The sequence below is a fragment of the Hibiscus syriacus genome, unplaced genomic scaffold (assembly GCF_006381635.1).
Source record: "Hibiscus syriacus cultivar Baekdansim isolate YM2019G1 unplaced genomic scaffold, ASM638163v2 tig00110121_pilon, whole genome shotgun sequence".
In the NCBI taxonomy this organism is placed as follows: domain Eukaryota; kingdom Viridiplantae; phylum Streptophyta; class Magnoliopsida; order Malvales; family Malvaceae; genus Hibiscus; species Hibiscus syriacus.
Window position 1 is genome coordinate 287979 of NW_024062597.1, and position 22485 is coordinate 310463.

Consider the following 22485-nt stretch of genomic DNA (forward strand, 5'->3'; position numbering starts at 1 on the left):
GAAAGAAATCCTTTGGGAACACATGTCTTTCCCACAATTGAAGACCACATTCAGATCAGGGGGAACAATTAATGTAGAACAACAGCTTGTTGAGGCCTTTAAAGAAGAAAAGTTGATGAAAGATCAAAGCATATTTGAAGAAGCTATGAATGAATTATTTATCAACATGATCATGAATGACAACAACACTGGCAAATACTTGGATAGGATTCGCCCATGTTTTCCTGGAGAAACACTCAACAATTGGACCACTGAAGACCTTCCTATAGTTTTTAATATTAACGCAGAGTAATATTCAGAACTAATCTTTATGTTTAGCTCAAAAGTATGAAAATTTTTTTGTTATCTTGTAAAGGAAATTAAGTTAAATATAAGAAATTTTCTTTAAAATTTTCAGATGGCAATCATTCTTTACATTTTCTACATTTTTACATTTATTTATTTCATAAATTTACTATATTCTTTCGGAATATGTCCGACTTAAATTTGCAGGTATCACCATGTTAATAGCATGTTTATTCCTAAATTTAATCAGAGATAAATTTAGAGCAGCCCATATGTCTGGAAGAAATCAATGGGTGTGAGGATGAACTGGAATGTGATGTTCCTACTGAATTATTAAGACTGGTAGAAAGAGAAGATAAACAAATTCTACCTCACAAAGAAGAGATTGAAACTGTGAATCTGGGAACAGATGAAGAAATGAAAGAGGTAAAAATTGGTACTACTCTGACAATCCAGATAAAACAAGAATTGATAAATCTTCTTCAAGAATTCAAAGATATCTTCGCCTGGTCTTATCAAGATATGCCTGGTTTGAGTACAGATATAGTGATGCATAAGCTTCCAATCAATCCAGAATATAAACCGGTCCAACAAAAGCTCAGGCGAATGAGGCCAGAAATGTTGTTGCAGATCAAAGATGAAGTGATGAAACAGATCAATGCAGGTTTCCTACAGGCAGCCAAATACCCAGAATGGGTAGCCAACATTGTTCCCGTACCAAAGAAAAATGGGAAAGTTCGAATGTGTGTGGATTACAGAGATCTTAACAAAGCTAGTCCGAAAGATAGCTTTCCATTACCCCACATAGACACCTTGGTGGACAATACTGCAGGACACTCATGGTTTTCATTTATGGATGGCTTTTCAGGATATAATCAGATAAAAATGAATCCTAAAGACATGGAAAAAACAACATTTGTAACCATGTGGGGCACATTCTGCTATAAAGTGATGCCATTTGGATTGAAAAATACACGGGCAACGTATCAAAGAGCCATGGTAACTTTGTTTCATGACATGATGCACAAAGAGATTGAAGTATATGTAGATGACATGATTGCCAAATCCCGAACTGAAGAAGAACATATTCAAAATCTGAGAAAGCTTTTCCAGAGATTGAGGAAGTATCAATTAAAGCTCAACCCCGCTAAATGCACTTTTGGGGTAACTTCCGGGAAACTTTTGGGATTTGTGGTCAGTAAAAAAGGAATTGAGATTGATCCAGATAAAGTAAAAGCAATTCAAGATCTTCCACCACCCAATACAAAAAAAGAAGTTCGAGGCTTTTGGGAAGATTAAATTATATCTCGGTTCATTCTCAATTAACTGACAAATGTGATCCAGTGTTCAAATTACTTCGAAAGAACAATCCTGAAGTCTGGAATGATGAATGTCAAGAAACTTTGGATATTATTAAGAAATATTTATCCAATGCCCCTATTTTAGTATCACCAATGCATGATAGACCGTTAATTCTTTACTTGACGGTCTTCGAAAATTCGATGGGATGTGTACTAGGATAGCATGATGAATCTGGAAGAAAAAAAAGCTATTACTATCTGAGCAAGAAATTTACTGATTGTGAAATTCGATATCCACCAATACAAAATTATGTTGTGCCTTGGTGTGGGCTACTCGAAGACTCAGACAATATATGTTATACCATACTACTTGGTTGATATCCAAACTTGATCCTTTAAAGTTCTTAATGGAATCACCAGCTTTGACAGGCAGAATGGCTAGATGGCAAATGTTATTATCTGAGTTTGATATTGTATATGTCAACCAAAAAGCGATAAAAGGAAGTGTCATAGCTGATTTTCTGGCCAGTCGTGTATCAAATGATTATCAGCCTTTGAGTTTTAATTTTCTCGATGAAGATTTGTTGTGCATATCCATGAATGAAGAAGTCAGAACAAATGATGCATCTGCATCTTGGAAGCTTTACTTTGACGGAGCATCCAATGCCTTGGGACGAGGAATCGGGGCAGTGTTAATTTCTCCAGAAAATATTTATTATCCCTTTACAAGTAGACTGGAGTTCTTTTGCACCAATAACATGGCGGAATACGAAGCTTGTGTCATGGGATTGAAAGCAGCTATAGAAATAAAAATCAAATGTCTCAAGATATATGGAGATTCATCATTAGTGGTGTATCAATTGCGAGGAGAATGGGAAACAAAAGATCCCAAATTGTTGGAATAGCAAAATGTTACCCTCAAATTAGTGAAAGAATTTGAGAGAGTCACCTTCAATTATCTCCCTCGAGAAGAAAATCAAATGGCAGATACTTTGGCTACATTAGCTGCTATGTTTCAGGCAACTAAGAAAGTTGATATGATGCCAATCAAAATGCAAGTATATGAAATTCCTGCACATTGTTATAGTGTGGAAGAAGAGGTAGATGGTAAACCATGCTATTATGATATCTTGCAATATATCAAAAATCAAAGTTATCCACAAAATGCATCTGAAATTGATAAAAGAACCTTGAGAAGAATGGTTGCTGGATATTTTCTTGATGGAGAGATTATGTATAGAAGAAGCAATGATCAAATGCTATTGAGATGTTTAAATACCAGTGAAGCTAGAAGCATCATTGAAGAAGTACACAGTGGAATATGTGGAACACATGCAAATGGTCTTTCCATGGCCAGAAAAATAATGAGATATGGATACTATTGGGCTACCATGCACACAGATTGCATTGATTATGCAAGGAAATGTCATAAATGCCAGATATATGCAGACAAGATTCATGTACCCCCATCTCCTTTACATGTAATGACAGCACCCTGGCCATTTCTATGTGGGGAATAGATGTCATTGGAGCAATCACACCAAAAGCATCGAATGAACATTGCTTCATCCTTGTGGCAATTGATTATTTTACCAAATGGGTTGAAGCTGCTTCATATGCCAATATTAAGAGGTCCACAGTCTGCAAATTCATAAAGAAAGAGATAGTTTGCCGGTATGGCCTACCAGAAAGGATCATTACAGATAATGCTCTGAACCTGAACAACAAAATGACCGAACTTTGTGCACAGTTTAAGATCAAACATGCAAACTCAGTGGCATATCGTCCAAAGATGAATGGGGCAGTTGAAGTAGGAAATAAGAACATCAAGAGAATCATTACAAAGACCACTGAAACTTACAAAGATTGGCACGAGAAGTTACCTTTTGCTCTATACGCATACCGAACTACTGTTCGAACATCTACTGGGGCAACGCCTTTTCTTTAGTCTATGGGATGGAAGCATCTTACCAATTGAAGGAGATTCCATCGCTTCAAATTTGAGAGAAACAAAATTGGATGAATCTGAATGGATCCAAGCTAGATTTGATCAATTGAACCTTATTGAGGAGAAAAGATGAAAGCTATTTGCCATGGACAGATGTATCAGAAACGGATGATGAAGTCTCATGACAAAAGTACATCCAGAGAATTCCAAGAGGTGATCTAGTACTAAAAATTTTTGCCTATACATAAAGATTTCCGTGGGAAATGGATGCCTAATTGGAAGGGCCATACGTTGTGAAAAAGGCCTTTCTGGAGGAGCATGATCTTGGCAGAAATGGATGGAAAATTCTGAGAAATCCAATAAACTCGATTCTGTTAAGAAATATTTGCTTGAAGAAAAAAAAAGAAAGAAAAAAAAGAAAAAAAATAAAAAAAAAAGAGAAAAAGAAAAAGGGTCAAGATGAAACCCGCAAAGGGCGTCTTGTACCAAGGGAGGATTTGAGTTGAAACCTGAAAGGGCGGCTCAAATGCATTGATATTAGGCATATGGCAATTGAACTCTCTTAAGATTTTGACAGTTGGGAGAACTTCACATCTACAAGCATTTTGACAACGTTTGAGATCTTCCAGACAAAAGCTACATCATTTCTCTAAATTGTTCAATTTGATTAATTTAGAAATACTTATGCTAATAATTTGTGAGTCATTTGAATTTTATCATCTTATGCTTGCCATAACTTTGAATACAATTCTATCTATTTCAAGTTCAATTTATTGAGATTCATTTTTCAAAATTCAATTTATTTTTATGGATTAACATAATTTTGAAATAAGTTAAAGATTTTGATATCACTTATGTAATACTTTTAAGGCATGGAATACAAAATAAGCAAATCGTCATCATCAGAAAGCCATGAACAAGTTATTATTTGCACTCTGGTTATATAGGGTAGCATTGGTTATAATATTCCAAAAGTGGAAGATGACAAGTTTTACTGTCAACTAAACTGTTCCATGATTCAAAAAGAATGGGGTATATTGAAGCAGTAGAAAAGACAGTTCGTTGTAGCAATCATTACAAGTAAATGCACCAACAAAAATCTTTAAGCCCATGAATGATGCTTATTTCTTCCAGTAAGGTTGTTACAATAGATGCCCCCGACAACAAGGTTGAGTCCATTAAAACTACTCATCAATTGCTCCAACCGATCATCATTCAGTTCTTGCACATCTGTTTTCAAAAGTATGCCAAGACAGTAAAAGGCAACCTCTGCATCATTGATCCCAGAGAAAAGAGACAGGACATTGATACCACCATGGAACATGTTTCTATACAGATTTGTATATGGCTTTTAGGGAAACCTAGAAGTATTTCCATCTCATCAGATTCAAGTAGAACAAGTGTCGTAGACTCAATAGTATCTTTTGGAAGTGTTCTTTGAGTTATATGATCTGGTTTGGTATGAACCTCAAAAAACCAATCATTGAATTTGGAAGATGAATGTGCTCATAGCATTTTCTGGAAGTGTTCTTTGAGTTATCTGATCTGGTTTGATATGAACTCAAAAAACCAATCATTGAATTTGGAAGATGAATGTGCTCATATCTGGAAGTGTTCTCTTTGAGTTATCTCTGGTTTGGTATGAACCTCAAAAACCATCATTGAATTTGGAAGATGAATGTGCTCATAGCATTTCTGGAAGTGTTCTTTGAGTTATCTGATCTGGTTTGATATGAACCAAAAAACCAATCATTGAATTTGGAAGATGAATGTGGTATGAACCTCAAAAAACCAATCATTGATTTGGAAGATGAATGTGCTCATAGCATCTTCTGGAAGTGTTCTTTGAGTTATCTGATCTGGTTTGGTATGAACCATAAAACCAAATTGGATTTGAAAGATGAATGTGCTCATAGTAGAAATAAGAAGACCAATAGCATCTTCTGGAAGTGTTCTTTGAGTTATTGATCTGGTTTGGTAGGAACCACAGAACCATTCATTGGAATTAAAAGATGAAATGCATGATCGTCTTCATTAAGAAGCTTCTTTCAAGCTTCTTCTATTATCTTTCCCAAAAATCATAGCCCAAGTTTCGCCTTTTCTTGTAATTGGGATCATTGCATAATGGCTTCCTACCTTTTACCAGAAGAGTGCGTCAGCAGCCTTAGCATTTGAGAGTACATATAAAATCTGTCAACTCTGCAATTGATGAATCAGGATATATCTCTATGACTATTGAAGACATAGCATCTGAAATCCTATTCTTTTCAAGTATAACAGTTTACTCTCCTCATCAGAATTAGAATTCATGATTTTCTCGGTATTAAAAGAACTATCGATATCTACTAAATCCTCTTGAAAGATCACTTCATAATCAGATGAGTTGTTATCAGAATCAACATGTTGCATGAATGCAAGCTTTTCAAGAGCCTATACTATTGAGTTTATTCTCAAGAGATTTTGTGACATTATATCTACATCTACATTTGTCAAAGATGATAGATTCTCTGATTTGAAGAAGAAAGATTATTGGGTTTTACAACTGAAGAAATACTCAGTTCACCAATCTGAAATCAATAACTTAACATTCATGATCATTTTAGGCATTTGCAAAAATAGGTGCATTTTCATTCATTTTCATCCATGTTGAATTTTAACAGGAATTTCAAAGATTTTAGCAAAGATTAAAATCCATCACTTGATGGATTAGCTTTTCCAGAGAGAGTTCATAATGAGAAGAACTCGTCATCTGAAGAAGGAAGAAGAAGTTCATAATGAGAAGAATTTGTTCAACCTTTTGTTTAAATTCATCATTTGATGGATTAACATTGCCAGGTAGAGTTCATAATGAGAAGAACGTCATTGAAGAAGGAAGAAGAATTTCATAATGAGAAGAATTTGTTCAACCTTTTGCTCAAATCCATCACTGATGGATCAGCTTTCCAGAGAAAGTCATAATGAGAAGAACTCATCTGAAGAAGGAAGAAGAAGTTCATAATGAGAAGAATTTGTTCAACCTTTTGTTTAAATTCATCATTTGATGGTAACATTGCCAGGTAGAGTTCATAATGAGAAGAACTCGTCATCTGAAGAAGGAAGAAGAAGTCATATGAGAAGAATTTGTTCAACCTTTTGTTTAAATTCATCATTTGATGGATTGACATTGCCAGGTAGAGTTCATAATGAGAAGAACTCGTCATCTGAAGAAGGAAGAAGAAGTTCATAATGAGAAGAATTTGTTCAACCTTTTTCTCAAATCCATCACTTAATGGATCAGCTTTTCCAGAGAAAGTTCATAATGAGAAGAACTCATCTGAAGAAGAAGAAGTTCACAATAAGAAGAGCTTGTTCAACCTTTTACATAATTTTATCACAGAAGGAGATATATTAGCATCATCCCCAGCGGAGAGTTCATAATGAGAAGAATTCATCTGAAAAAAGAGAAGAATTTATTCAACATCTCCATCATAATCAAGTGAAGCCAAATGGATAAAAAAAATATTATCTTTTCGTCTTTGCCCTATTCTTGTTAACACAAGAATTAGCAAAGAGGGGCAGCTGAAGATACTAATTTTTTTTTTACACATTTTTATTTATTATTATTATTATTATTATTATTAAATAATAAATTACAGGCCCAATTACAAATGGATCTCAGCTTGCTACCGTTGGATCTGGCAAGATCCAACGGTCCAGAGATACCCAACAGGAAACCCTAGGGTATCATAACCCTAGGGACACGTCCCAGCTGCCAGTGCCCACGCCACGACGACCGCCGCCTCACTGAGAATCCAGAAGCTTTGCTGCTTCAACACCCGCCGCCCGTCGCAAGCTCTAGGGTGAGTCACCCACATAGCTCGGTGACTCACCGAACTCCACCTTTCGACCGGTCCAAGACAAGCGCAGGTGATGGCTATAAAGCCATCACCCAACCTGAAAAAGAAAGAGGAGAGAGTAGCCAACAGAAAAAAAAAGGAAGAACGAGAACAAAAAAAAGAAAACCCCACAACACAAAAGGAAGGAGAGAGAGACTTACCGTGAAAGCCACCGCCTTGATCGAGTCACCACCGGCCTCTAGACATCACCAAAAACCTTCGAAAACCGAAGGTATATTTTTTAGATTTGCTCTGATCGGAGCCGTTTAAAAAAAAGACCATCGCCATCATTAGGACGGTCCGATCTACGTCCAGGAAGGCGGTGGTCGGCGCGGATCAACGCCGGCAAGCGCTGCCGGCCGGAGAGCTTCTCTCTTTTTTAGAGAGAAGCGAGAGAATTATTTTTCTCTCTCAGAGAGAGAGAGAGAGGGAAGAGAGAGAAATGAAGCTGGCCCTTCGGGCCAGCCGATTTTGGACTTAAATAGCCCTCCCCAAACGACGCCGTTTTGGGGAGGGGTCTGTTTGTAATTAAATAAAAGTTAAATCCTTTCCGCAGTCATCCTAATTTGTAAACTTTACATTTTAGTCACTAAATCAATTTATAATCCTTTTAATTCGGTTCTTTAATTTTAATTTTATTTATTTTAGTTCTTTATATTAAAATAATATATTTAGGGTAAATAACAGATTTAGCCCGTTATTTTAAATAATTAATATTTTAATCTGAATAGTATGTTTTAATTTATTTTAATCTAATATCCGAATTTTATATAATTTTATTTTAGTCACTAAATTAATAAATAAAAAATATAGCATGTTTAATCCTTATAATTTTGATTAATTATGAATTAGGTATTTAATTTTAATTTTACTATAATTTAATCACTAATTTTAAATATTTTCATTTATTTTACTACTTTTAGATATATAGTTCTAATTGTATTTTTATTGTTTTAATTTTACTTGTTTATATATTTAAATATTTTTATTATTATTATGTAGTCATAAATATATATATAATAAATAATAATTTATTTTTTTAATAAAATAATTTTAATATTTATTTTTCAATATCGAAGAAAAGGGCAGTCTTAATACAACTGGATGTCCTATTCTGATATTTTAAAAATAAATGATATAAAAAATTATTATTTAATTTTATTTAAATTAATATTTATTAATATCAAAGAAAAGAACTGTCTTAAGGCACCTAGAAGTCCTTTTCTGATATTTTTAAATAAATAATATTTTTATAATTTTGAAATAATAGGATTATAAATTAAATATATTTTGAATTTTTAAATTTTTAATAATAGAGACAATTTATAATTAAAAAGTACCAATTTTGGGCGTTGTAGGGGTGCTAATCCTTCTCTAAACGTAACCGACCACGAATCCCTTTTTATTATTAAAAAGAACGAATTTTTGGTTATAAACGCAGATTAGTTCATCTTTTAATTGATGTTTTCTTAAAACTCTTTTAAAAAATAATTTTTAGGTATTCGACCTACCTGACCCAAAAGGCCGATGGCGACTCCCAAATTATTTTCAAAACCATTTATTCATATCAATTTTCCCGCCAAATAAACAATTCGTGCCCGAACGAAAACCGGTTACAACACCTAATACTTACCCATTCGAGCAGATATATTTTATCATCCTCCATGCTCTTGTCAGAGTTTGGTCTACCATTAAGAATCTCCAAAGCAACAATGCCAAAGCCAACAACATCAGCTTTCTCTGTGAGATGCCCACGCATTGCGTATTCCGGAGCCAGGTAGCCACTTTTAACATAAAATTACTATATCTGGTTATGTGATTTACATTATTCCGGAACTATATATGAACTAAAGTCAAAAGGGGCTTACATGGTTCCTGCAACTCGGGTGCTTATATGCATTTTCCGGTCATCATACAGATTTGCCAACCCAAAATCAGATATTTTGAGGCACAGTCCTGCATCACGCATAATATTACCTGCCTTAACTTCTCTGTGTATTATCTTTGGCCTAGACTCCTCATGAAGATAAGCTAACCCCCTTGCTGTTTCTAAGCATATATTGTAATGGGTAGGCCAATCGAGATGCAAGCCACTATGTTCTGCGCGGATAAATCATATGATTCCAATCCATTCTTCCTAAGTTTTATGGTTCTAAAGTTGATTAGTTAATGAAGGAGAATATTAGTTTGATCATACCAAAGTGTGCCTGATCAAGGCCTTTGTTTTCGAGGAACTCGTAAACAAGAAGATGTCTTTTCCCTTCGAAGCAGCACCCGTGTAGTTTGTCAAGATTGCGATGTTGCACGGCTGATATGGTGGCGATCTCGGCAATAAATTGACTCCTTCCCTGGTCTGATGCTATTGAAAGTTGCTTTACTGCTACCACTGTCCCATCTGAAATTGTACCCTATAAGGTCAACTAACTTAGCAATGAACTTTTTCCCTTTTGTCTGGCAATCACCATGTTTGTTGCATCCTAAAACTGTAGAGCATGCTATACCTTGTAGACAGCTCTGAAACCGCCTTCTCCTAACTTCTTCGAAGAACTGAAATCTTCGGTGGCCGCTTTTAACTCGGAATAACTAAATGTAATTAGTCTGGGACAGATATCATGCAGCACTGCAGAGTCAAGGCCATTAGTAGGTTGTATGTTGGTGCAATGAAATGCAAAATAAAAGAGTTCTCTCATATCACCAATTACCATGATTCAAAAAAAACCGATGCTCTTACCTTCCTCGTCATCTTCTTTTTTTCGCTTTACGTAAAAAATTGAACATATAAGTGTCGAAACCAAGACCACAACAGAAAGTGTAAGAATAAAAATCAATTTTGTCCAGTTCTCTTTAGACCCAATGGCAGGTGGTATGAAATCTGAGAAAAAAAATAGATGTATTAAAAACAGAAAACAGGAAATAAGCACATGAAGCATATAATACAAAAAGATATGTAACCGTTAATGTGTCTTAGTTGGAACAACGCTAATAGCTGAAATGGAGGGACCATAATAACCTTGTTCTGGTGTACAGAAAGTCCGCTTACCAGCCCAAAACAGGTGATTTCAAGATGGTTCTCAGTTACATTAACAGTGAAATTCTTAGTTATTGCTCTCTCAACACCGTCTGCCTCCTTCGATATATCAAAATCCCTTAATTGCCGGGGTCCCTGATGAAGACTTTATGCGGTATTATAGAAAGTATTCTACTTAATGGTATGAATATCTACTTCAAAAGAACAATTACCAGAATATAAACGTCAAAAATACGCCTCGCTAGACTCTTCCAAGACTGCGATGATCAGTCTGGGAAACCCGTTTCTGCAAAGAACAAGTTTACGGTATAGAGCCCATTCTCAAGGCCTAGGCCATAGTATCTCAGTGATCCAGGGGACAGCCTTGAACTCTGATACAGCTCCGGAGTGTTAGTATCTCTCACTTGTGCCAAGGTGTTTTCCTCATACTGTTCATTCTATCTATCTGCAAACAAGCCTACGTTGCTAACTGCCCAATTCTGTGCGCTGTTTACGACATATGTCGCTGCGCCAAGGGGTCTTTCATCAGCCTCAAATTCTATGCCATTAGAAATTATCTGTGAGCCTCCACACTTGATCGAGAACTTTGCATCTTACAATGCAGACATCGAAATACGTTAGCAAAAGATTAAAAACTAGTCAGTCATGATTTAAGTCTTATAATTAATACTTTAGTAACAGATAATAGTTCCAAAGTTTTAGCTAGTACATCGTAGAGCATCTCTGTTGCAGGGGAAGCTTCTTTGAAGGCATTCTATTCACGGTAAATGCCTGCTGAATTTTGAAACAATTTCTGGATTAGGATCATTAAAAGAATGCATTTCCTGGCAGAGATAATAGCAAGCTTTTGGTTTCGTAGACTATAACTCACCAAATGTTCAAGCTGTTAAGTGAGAAGTTGTCGCCCACTAAGTTCCTACATAAAATGCCATGAAACAAGCTCTTATTGGTATTCATTTGCAATTGATTCAACAATTACGAAGCTCCATTCGAGCACCGAAAAAGCCATAAATTAAGAAGCAGTGTTAAAATCCGAAAGCTAATGCAAGTAAAGGAAGTATCGTGGTTTAGAAAACATACAGTTGTAAGCCTGAGTTCACCCAAGAAAGCAAATTTCCTGATAGTAAATTGTATGATAAATCTCTGCATGTGGAAGGATATTAGCTGAAAGTGAATATGGAACATGAAGGAATGTAAAATGAAACAAGTTGGACTGATAGAATGACTTACATAGTCTGAAGAGCTTCACTCTTTTGACTGGGAATGGCACCTGACAGACTGTTATTTCCAAGAAACCTGGCAATTTCAATAGTATTCAAGAGAGAAATAATGTCGAGTACAAAAAATAATAATAAAAGGCAAAAAATCATTGAAGGGATAGTTTTATTATTTATTGTTTGTTTGAAGCTTACAAGTGTCCGAGAGGGAAAAGCAATTGTTAATCCATAAATATTCATAATTGTTTTCCCAAATCAAAGAACGTAGATAAATACAAATGAAGAGTGTGGTTAACTCACAAGTCAGTCAAGTTCTTTTAATTTCTGACAAAATCAAGAGAAGAACTTCCATTGTATATATCACTAATTCGACTACTAGATGTGCAAGCATAAAAAAAGGTACTTATTTGTTGAAAATAGGTGGCACCACCTAAAGTTGGCCAAACTTTAGGTGGAAATTATTTTCGGTGGCAGCATTTATTAACATTTAGAAAGGGTAAAATACAAACTTTAGTCATTGTAATTTAGGGTATTTACAAATTTGTCCTTAAACTTCAACTATAAATACCCATTTTTGAAGGTTCCAGAGAACTATTCATGATAGTGAAATAGTGGGAGCTATCTGTATTAGAAGCTATGGCAACGAAATTTGATATTGAAAAATTCAATGGGAGAAATTTCTCATTGTGGAAATTGAAGATGAAGGTCATCCTGAGGAAAGACAGTTGTCTAGCAGCTATCAGCGAAAGGCCGGTAGATTTCACATACGACAACAAATGGATCGAAATGGATGAGAATGATATGGTAAACTTTCATCTAGTATTAGCAGATGAAGTATTGTCAAGCATCGAGGAGAAGAAGACATCTAAGGAGATATGGGATCATCTCACCAAATTGTACGAGGCCACATCGTTGCACAATAAAATTTTCCTTAAGAGGAAATTGTACACTCTTCGGATGCCGGAATCTACTTCAGTGACGGATCACTTAAACACGTTGAACACTTTATTTTCTCAGCTTACATCTTTAAGATGTACAATAGGAGAACAAGAACGTGCTGAACTTCTACTTCAAAATCTACCTGATTCGTATGATCAACTCATCATCAACTTGACAAATAGTAATGTCATCACTCTAGTCTTCGATGACGTTGCAGCTGTTGTTCTACAAGAAGAAAATTGGCGCAAGAACAAGGAAGATAGACAAGTAAATCTGCAACAAGCAGAAGCGTTGACAACGATGAGAGGGGAAATCAACGGAACGTGGCCAAAGCAGCAGTCACAAACATGGTAGATCGAAGTCGAGAAGCAAGAAGAATTTAAAGTGCTACAACTGTGGAAAGAAGGGTCACTTGAAGAATGATTGTTGGAGTCTAAATAAAAACTCCAATCCACAAGGCAATACCGCAAACACTTCAGATGATGGAGATGCTCTATGCTGTGAAGCATTAACCACTGTGGAAGGTAGAAAGAGATATACAGATATATGGCTCATTCATTCGGGAGCAACATATCACATGACCTCAAGAAGAGAATGGTTCCATTATTATGAACTTGTCTCAGGAAGATTTGTGTATAGTTGCAATGATCATGCCATAGAGATCATTGGTGTGAGAACCATCAAATTGAAGATGTATGATGGAACAATAAAGTTGTTCGAGATGTGCGGCACGTGAAATGCCTAAATAAAAAATTTATTATCCTACGGATTGTTGGATAATAATGCAAGCAAGATTGAAACACGGAAAGGGATCATGAAGGTGTTCCGTGGAGCGCTTGTGGTACTGAAAGGGGAAAAGATAGCAGTAAAATTGTACATGCTGAAGGGAGAGACTTTGCTAGAAACAGAAGCCTTTGTTGCCTCATGTAGTTCAGATTCTGCAATGCTATGGCATCAGAAACTTGGAAACATGTCAGAACAATGAATGAAAGTCCTTGCGGAGCAAAAGTTACTTCCAGGCTTAACAAAGATATCACTTACTTTATGTGAACATTGCATAACAAGTATGCAGCACCGGTTAAAATTCAACACATCAAATTCTAGAGGCAAAAGTATTATAGAATTGGTTCACTCTGATGTATGGCAAGCACCAGTTACATCCCTAGGTGGAGCAAAATATTTTGTCTCATTTATTGATGACTACTCCAGGAGATATTGGGTGTACCCTATTAAGAAGAAGTCAGATGTGTTTTCAACTTTCAAAAACATCAAAGCGCGGGTGGAACTTGATTTTGAAAATAACATCAAATGTTTCAGAACAGATAATGTAGGAGAATACAGAAGTGAAGAATTTGATGACTTTTGCAGGAAAGAAGGCATCAAAAGACAGTTCACAGGGGCGAACACTCCTCAATAAAATAGAGTGACAAAGCGAATGAACAGAACCTTGTTAGAAAGAACAAGAGCGATGTTGAAGGATGCAGGCCTAGAAAAATCATTCTGGGCAGAAGCAGTTAATACCGCCTGTTATTTGGTGAATCGAGCTTCATCAACTGCAATAGAGCTGAAGACACCAATAGAGATGTGGACTGGTAAACCAGCTGATTATTCAAACCTCCACGTATTAAGTATTTCGTACGTGATGTACAACTCCCAAGAAATTTCAAAACTGGATCCAAAATCTAGGAAATGCAAATTATTGGGGTATGCTGATGGTGTAAAGGGGTATCGCTTGTGGTATCCCACTTCCCGTAAAGTGATCATCAACAGGGATGCTATCATTTTAGAAGATAAACTACAAAGAAAAGAAGAAGATGATAGCACTGAAAAGTTAGAGACTACACATATACATGTGGACAAGGAGGTTGAACAATGAGATTCTTCTGAAGCAGAACCAGCACATGATGAACAAGAACCAAAGAGTCCTGAAGCTCCAACAACTCATCAATCAAATCATGTGAGAAGACATCCCAATTGGCACTCAGATTATTTTATAGAAGGAAATGTTGCATACTGCCTTTTAACAGAGGATGGTGAGTCATTAACATACCAGGAGGAAATAAAAAACTCAGATGCTTCACTATGGATGATGGCGATGCAAGAAGAAATCGAAGCCCTTCATAAAAATAATGCATGGGACCTTGTGCCACTACCACAAGGAATGAAGCCAATTTGTTGAAAACATTTTTGTATTTCGATATAACAAATTAGTTTAAATGAATTTTAAGATTTTACAAATGATTTTCTAAATATATTTGATTCAATTAATCGAATATCAAATTATTACTCCAAGTCTTTTAAGATCAATTTCAAACCTTACTAAATGTGTAAAATTGTGTTTTATACTTAATATATTTTTTAAAACAATTTTCACAAAGTATTTTGAATCAAAATCAAGCCTAAAATCAATTTTTCAGAGTGATACACCGATGCACCAATTCATGCATCGATGCACCATAAATTAAATTGAACATCGAATGCATTTCATGGATCGATGCACTTACCATGCACCGATACACTAAGGATTTTATGAAAACATCGAATGCATTTGATGCATCGATGCACCAGCCATGCATCGATGCACTCTGGCTATTTTGAAACATCGAATGCACTTGATGCATCGATGCACTCTTAGTGCACCGATGTACTAAGGGTCCAATGGTCAAAATATATGAATTTTACACTGATGCACCGATGTACCATGGGTATGCATCGATGCACTGACGCTCCCAAATGTTTTAATTAATTGTTTTAAAACTTAAACGACTCTATTGACTCCACTAATCATCCCCAATATTCAAAAGTGATTCAAGGTATATTTAAACAAGCTTAGAAGCCATCAACAACAAGCAACAACAAGCAACTAGAATCAAGAGAGAATCAAAGAGAAAGCATCAAACCTCAAGTTTGAGCATTTCAAGCCTATTTTTCATTCAATATTCATCTTGCTTTCAAGAACACTTATTGTGCTCAATTGTATTTATTCTTGAGTGTTCTTTCTTTGTTCTAGAATTGTGCAAACATATTTGCCTTGTGAGGTTTTTCCTGTAAGTTTGCAAATTTGTAATCTTCTCTTTGAGAAAAGAGTGTTCTCAAGAATTGGGATATATTCTTGAGGGTGTTGTAAGGTTATCTCTTTGGCCTCAAAAGAAAGAACAAATTAGTGAATTTGTTGGAAAATCCTTAGTGTGGATAGCTAAGGTAGTGGACGTAGACTTTGGTTGATAAAGTCGAACCATTCTAAATTACTGTGCAAATCTTTTTAATTTTCTGCAAAAGCTTCCACCAAAATTTTAATTGTCAATTCACCCCTCTTGGCCGATTCCATCGATCGATTAACTCAACAATTGGTATCAGAGCTTAACTCATTTGAAAGTTTAATCGCCTCTTGAGTCAATTCGGGAAGAGTTATATCGATAATCAAAGTCATCAATGGCCTCCGCTTCAAAATTTGACTCTGGTCTCGATTCGATGCCCGTGAACAAGCCTCCTTTCTTCAATGGGGCTAACTATGCCTATTGGAAAAATAGGATGATGTACTTCATTCAAGAAAGTGACATGGGAGCATGGAATGTCGTAGAAGAAGGATACATCAAGCCTCTCACTCATCCAAGATTGTGGAGTGAATGAGAGACAAAAATATTCCAGCTCAACTCCAAAGCCATCCATATCATATTTTATGCTCTTAGACCAAATGAATACGGAAGAGTTTCATCTTGTACAACCGCCAAAGAAATATGGGACAAACTTCAAGTCACTCATGAAGGTACCGATGAGGTAAAGAAATCTAAAATTAGTATTCTAACGCATATCTATGAAAATTTCAGGATGAAACCAAATGAAGATATCAAAGCTATGACGGATAGATTCTCAACGATTGTCAATGGTCTCAAATTATATGGAGATATCATTTCAAATGAAAAGCTTGTGAGGAAGTTAGTTTACTCCCTTCCAAAATCATGGCAATCAAAGAAGGCGGCAATCATCGAGTCTAAGGACCTAACGTCCTTAACTCTTGAAGAACTAATCAGTTCCCTCCTCACTCATGAAATGATGCTTGAAGATGAGGTGGACCTCGATAAGATTGACGAGACACCAAAGTAGAAGGAGAAGAAGAAAAACATTGGAGTTGCTCTCAAATCCACAAAAGATGAGAGTGATTCTAATGAAGATGACGATGATGAGGAAATGGCATTATTTGCCAAACGATTCAGAAAAATGATGAGACCTTACCAAGGAAGAAAATTCAAACGAAGTAAAGGCCTCAAAAATGAACCAAAAGAAAAGGGCCCGATCATTTGCTATGAATGCAAAAAACGGGGGCATGTCAAATATGATTGCCCACAATTGAAGAGAAAGGGTCAATCAAAGAATAAGTAAAAGGCTCATGTGGCTACATGGAGCGATGAAGAAGGTTCCGATGAAGAGGAACAAGAAGTAGCAAACTTGTGCTTGATGGCATTTGGGGAAGATTCTAAGGTAATCTCTAACTCATCTGATTTTGATGATTTATCCTATGATGAGTTATTAGAGGAAATATAATGGGTTGGCTTCGGATTATGAGAAATTGTTTTTAAAATATAAAAATGATGTTTCAAAATTGAAAAATGAAAATAAACTCATATCCAAAACCAACAATGATCTTGAAAGTAAAATCAAATATTTGCAAATCAAACTAGAAGAGTTTGAAAAGAAAATTTTGGATTTGCAAAATTTACTTTCAAAGGTCAATGATGATCATCAAAAGAAAAATTGATGATCTCAAAGCTTCTTTTGATAAAGTTGGAACAAAACGTTTTGAAAATGGAGAAAATTCAAAATCCAACTTTTTTAGAAAAAGTTTTAAAAACTATAATCATAGAGGTCCCCAATGAACCTCTAATGGAAAAATCGTTAGAAGTATATGGGTTCCTAAAGAGCTCATTACTACTAAAGATAAGGATATCCTACACAAATGGATACCTAAGGGGACTAAGATTTTGGAAACTAATGAATATGGACCCAAAAGAATTTGGGTACCAAAAATTAGAAATTAATCTATGTTTGTAGGAAAATGAGCATTGCTACAAGGCACGGGAAACAAATCCAAATTCATGGTACCTTGATAGTGGATGCTCAAGACACATGACCGGAGACAAAAGCCGGTTCATTGAGGTTAACGCCAAAAATAGAGGAGAAGTGACTTTTGGTGATGATTCAAAAGGTCACATTGAAGGTATTGGTACTATTGGTAATACCTCTTCCATACAAATTAAGAATGTTTTATATGTGAATAGATTAAAGCATAATCTATTGAGTATTAGTCAATTTTGTGATAAGGGATTCAATGCCATGTTTGATATTAATGGTTGTAAAGTCATTGACATTGCATCTAATCGGGTTATGCTTGTTGGTCATAGAATAGGAAACATATACATGGTGCATTTAGATTCTATTAATATGACTAATTTGTGCCTAATTGCTAAGGATGAGCATGATAGTTGGTTATGGCATAGGAGACTAGGATATGCTAGCATGAGTGTTTTACAACGGTTAGTTCAAGGAGAATTGGTTCGAGGGCTGCCTAAACTAAAATTTGATAATGATAAAATATATGATGCTTGTGCTAAAGGAAAACAAAAGCGAGTTTATTTTAAATCTATTAATGATGTATCAACTAGTAGAGTATTACAATTGATCCATATAGATCTTTTTGGGCCAACTAGAACTACTAGCTTGGGTGGAAAACAATAGGCATTTGTCTTGGTAGATGATGATTATTCTAGATATACTTGGGTTCTATTTTTAAGTACTAAGGATGAAGCATTAGAACATTTCATCACATTTTCAAAAATAATCCAAAATGAAAAAGGTTACTCTATAACTAGTGTTAGGAGTGATCATGGCACTGAATTTGAAAATCTTAGATTTATTGAGTTTTGTAATTCTAATGGTATTATCCATAATTTTTCAGCACCTAGAACCCCTCAACAAAATAGAGTTGTTGAGAGGAAAAATCAAACTTTAGAAGAAATGGCTAGAACCATGCTTTGTGAAAATAATTTACCAAAATATTTTTGGGCGAAAGCCACAAATACCGATTGTTATGTTATAAATCGAGTAATGATTAGGCCAATTTTAAAGAAAACTCCATATGAAATTTTCAAAAATAAAAAGACTACCATTAGCTATTTTCATCCTTTTGGATGTAAATGTTTTGTTTTGAACAACGGTAAAGAAAACCTTGGCAAATTTGATGCTAAAAGTGATGAAGGAATTTTTTTGGGTTATTCCTTAAATTCTAATGTTTATCGAGTATTTAATAAAAGAAATTTAGTTGTAGAAGAGTTTATACATGTTGTTTTCGATGATAATCCCCTTCCGAGGAAGGATTCTTGTGTGAATGATGATGTAGGTATTATAAATACAAATGACGTTAGATACGACGTTGGAGAATCATCATCAAAGGAAGAAACGAAAGATGAAGAAACTCATGATCCTCTTGAGAATCCAACCATTGAAGAAAGTGAAGTATCTTATCCAAGAGAGTACAACTATGTCAAGGATGGTGAAATTATAAGTGATCCATCAAAAGGGGTAAAAACTCGATCTTCTCTTAGAAATATTAGTAATTTTGTTGCATTTATTTCATGCATAGAGCCTAAGAATATTAAAGAAACATTAAATGATGAACATTGGATTATGGCTATACAAGAAGAATTAAATCAATTTGAGAAAAGTAAAGTATGGACATTAGTTGAAAGGCCTAGTAATAAATCTACTGTAGGTACTAGATGGGTATTTAGGAATAAGCTTGATGAGAGTGGTAATATAGTGAGAAACAAGGCTAGACTTGTTGCTCAAGGGTATACTCAAGAAGAGGGCATAGACTATGATGAAACATACGCACCCGTAGCTAGGATGGAAGCAATTAGAATGTTATTAGCATTTGCATGTTTTCATGAATTTAAATTATATCAAATGGATGTTAAAAGTGCATTTTTAAATGGATTTATAAAAAAAGAAGTGTATGTGGAACAACCTCCAGGTTTTGAATATTCAAAATTTCCGGATCATGTTCTTAAATTGACAAAAGCGCTTTATGGTTTAAAACAAGCTCCTAGAGATTGGTATGAAAGATTGTCAAACTTGTTAATTGAAGAAGGTTTTTCAAAAGGGAAGGTTGGCACTACATTGTTTTTAAAGCATAAAGGTAAAGATTTATTAGTAGTTCAAATTTATGTTTATGATATAATATTTGGTTCTAATAATGATGTTCTTTGCCAAGAATTTTCTAAGCTAGTGCAAAGTGAGTTTGAGATGAGCATGATGGGGGAGCTCTCATTTTTCTTGGGACTCCAAATCAAGCAAAGAAAAGATGGTATCTTCATCAATCAAGCTAATTACGTCAAAGATATGCTCAAGAAGTTTGGACTGAAAAATGGCAAACCTCATGACACTCCAATGAGCTCTTCAACAAAGCTTGACTTAGATGAAGGAGGTAAATGTGTAGATGTTAAATTATATAGGTCAATGATTGGCTCTTTGCTTTATCTAACTGGAAGTAGACTGGACATTATGTTTAGTGTTTGATTATGTGCTAGATTTCAATCATGTCCTAAGGAATCACATTTACTAGTTGTTAAGAGAATCTTTAAATACCTTAAGGACACTCCTAGTTTAGGACTTTGGTATCCTAGAGACTCTAGCTTTAGCTTGCATGCCTTTTCTGATGCGGATTATGGAGGATGCAAATTAGATAGGAAAAGCACCTCCGGTACTTGCCAATTCCTTGGAAATATGTTGATTTCTTGGTTTTCAAAGAAACAAAATTGTGTTGCATTATCTACCACTGAAGCGGAATACATTTCAGCCGGTAGTTGTTGTGCACAAGTTTTATGGATAAAAACAACAACTTTTTGATTATGGAATTGAAGTAGGTACCATTCCTATCAAGAGTGACAATACTAGTGCTATTTGTCTCACTAAAAATCCCATCCAACACTCTAGAACTAAGCACATTGAAATAAGACATCACTTCATTAGAGACCATGTCACTAAGGAAGATGTAGTTCTAGAATTTGTTGATACTTTGCATCAATTAGCGGATATCTTTACAAAACCTTTAGACAAGGAAAGATTTTGGACACTTAGGAGAGAATTAGGTTTAACTGGCCTATCTTCATTTAGTATTTAAAATAATTTTAGCACTTTTAAGAATAAATGAAAAATGCTTATAATGGTAATTTTTGATTGCATTCTTTGCTATTAGTTAGGGGGAGTTTATGTTATTTGGTGAAAATTAATTTTATGTTCAAATATTGTTTAAAGATTAATTTGATTGATTGAAATGATTAATTTTCAATATATGAGTTGCCAATACCACTAGAGCTAATTAATTTAGTATTTTAAGTGTTTAAAATGGATTTTTGACATTTCTGTGCTTCATGAATCGATACACTTAACAGTGCATCGATGCATCCCTTTGAATGTGCATCGATTCATCATGATGATGCACCGATGCACGCCTTGAATGTGCATCGATGCACGGGGTTATGCATCGATGCATCTGTCGGGTTTTTAGATAAAACCCCTATTTTTCTTCATCTTCTCAAAACCTAACTCTAAAACACTCACGTCGTTTGCCTCTCTCTCTCTCTCTCTAAAGTCTCCTTTTGCTTAAAATCAACAAAATATTGTTAGAATCCTCGAGTTTTTCAACTCCCAATCCTACATTTATCATCAAATCATGCAAAACAACATCAATTCCTCTCAAATCCAAAATTTTCAAGGTAATATTTCAAAAACCCTATTTTATTGATTTTTGATCTTAGGACTAGTTTTAATTAGTTCTAGGATGAACATTATATCGGGCATTGATAGTTTGATGATTACAAACTAGTTTTTAAAACTAATTTCATCAAAAACTCATAAATTTTAAATAAATTTGTAAATTTTCGAAATAATAAAAAAAATTCAAAAATCTGAAATAATTTTTTTTATTTAATTATGTTGTTTTTATGAAAACTATACATATTATGATTTTACAAATATTATTTTATAGTTTTCAAAACCTTGCCCATTAGGATTCAGTTTAGAGAACCTTGAATTATTGAGGACTCAATTGAGTTTTGGGATTGATTATTGTGCATACATGTGTTTCAATTTGCAGGTTATATTCCGTTTTTCGATTCCTAAACAATGTCTAATCCCAAACGCCCTAGGACTTCGTCAAGTCGTTCTCATTCAAACCAACCTCCTAATCACGTTCCTCCTCCACCTTCAACTCTATTAGGATATTGTTTTAACATGCCTGAGCGTCGTAGAGACGAATTGTACTCTAGGTACAGAAATTCTTTACAAACTTATAGAATTCGTGAAGAGTGTATTCCTTCGCTTCAAACCATGGTTGACATTGACTTCGAATACCTTCCGACTCTTAAAGCTTGGAAGTTTGATAAATTATTTCAGCTTAAACCTATCGTCTATGAACAATTGGTCTGCATTTTCTATTCCAATGTGGTGTGTATTCAAAATGAAACTTAATGTGGAACTATAGCCATTAGATCCTATCTTTTAGGCCAATATATTAATATTGATCCCGAGAATATAACTTTCCGATTTGGGTTAGATGATAGTGGTGTATATAATGAGAATGAAAATGTGGAATATCCCTATGTTCCAAACTCCAGTGTTAGTACTCTACGATCTCATCATGATCGTTTTCTCCATTTGATGATCTCTTGGTGGTTTAGACCATCCAGAGGTAGGTACTCCACACTTCGTGCTAGGGATTTATGGTGGATGTATTGTATTAAAAATAAAATCAAAATAAATCTGCCCCACATTATTTTTAGTCAACTAGTGTACATCGAAAACATTGTTCCTTCAAAACATGTTGAAACATTGATTT

General features: G+C 34.9%; 1 pseudogene; it reads right to left on the reverse strand.

Annotated features, from left to right (window-relative positions):
• The window catches only part of LOC120215486, a 37901-nt pseudogene that overhangs the window by 9416 nt on the left and 6000 nt on the right, over positions 1-22485 (reverse strand).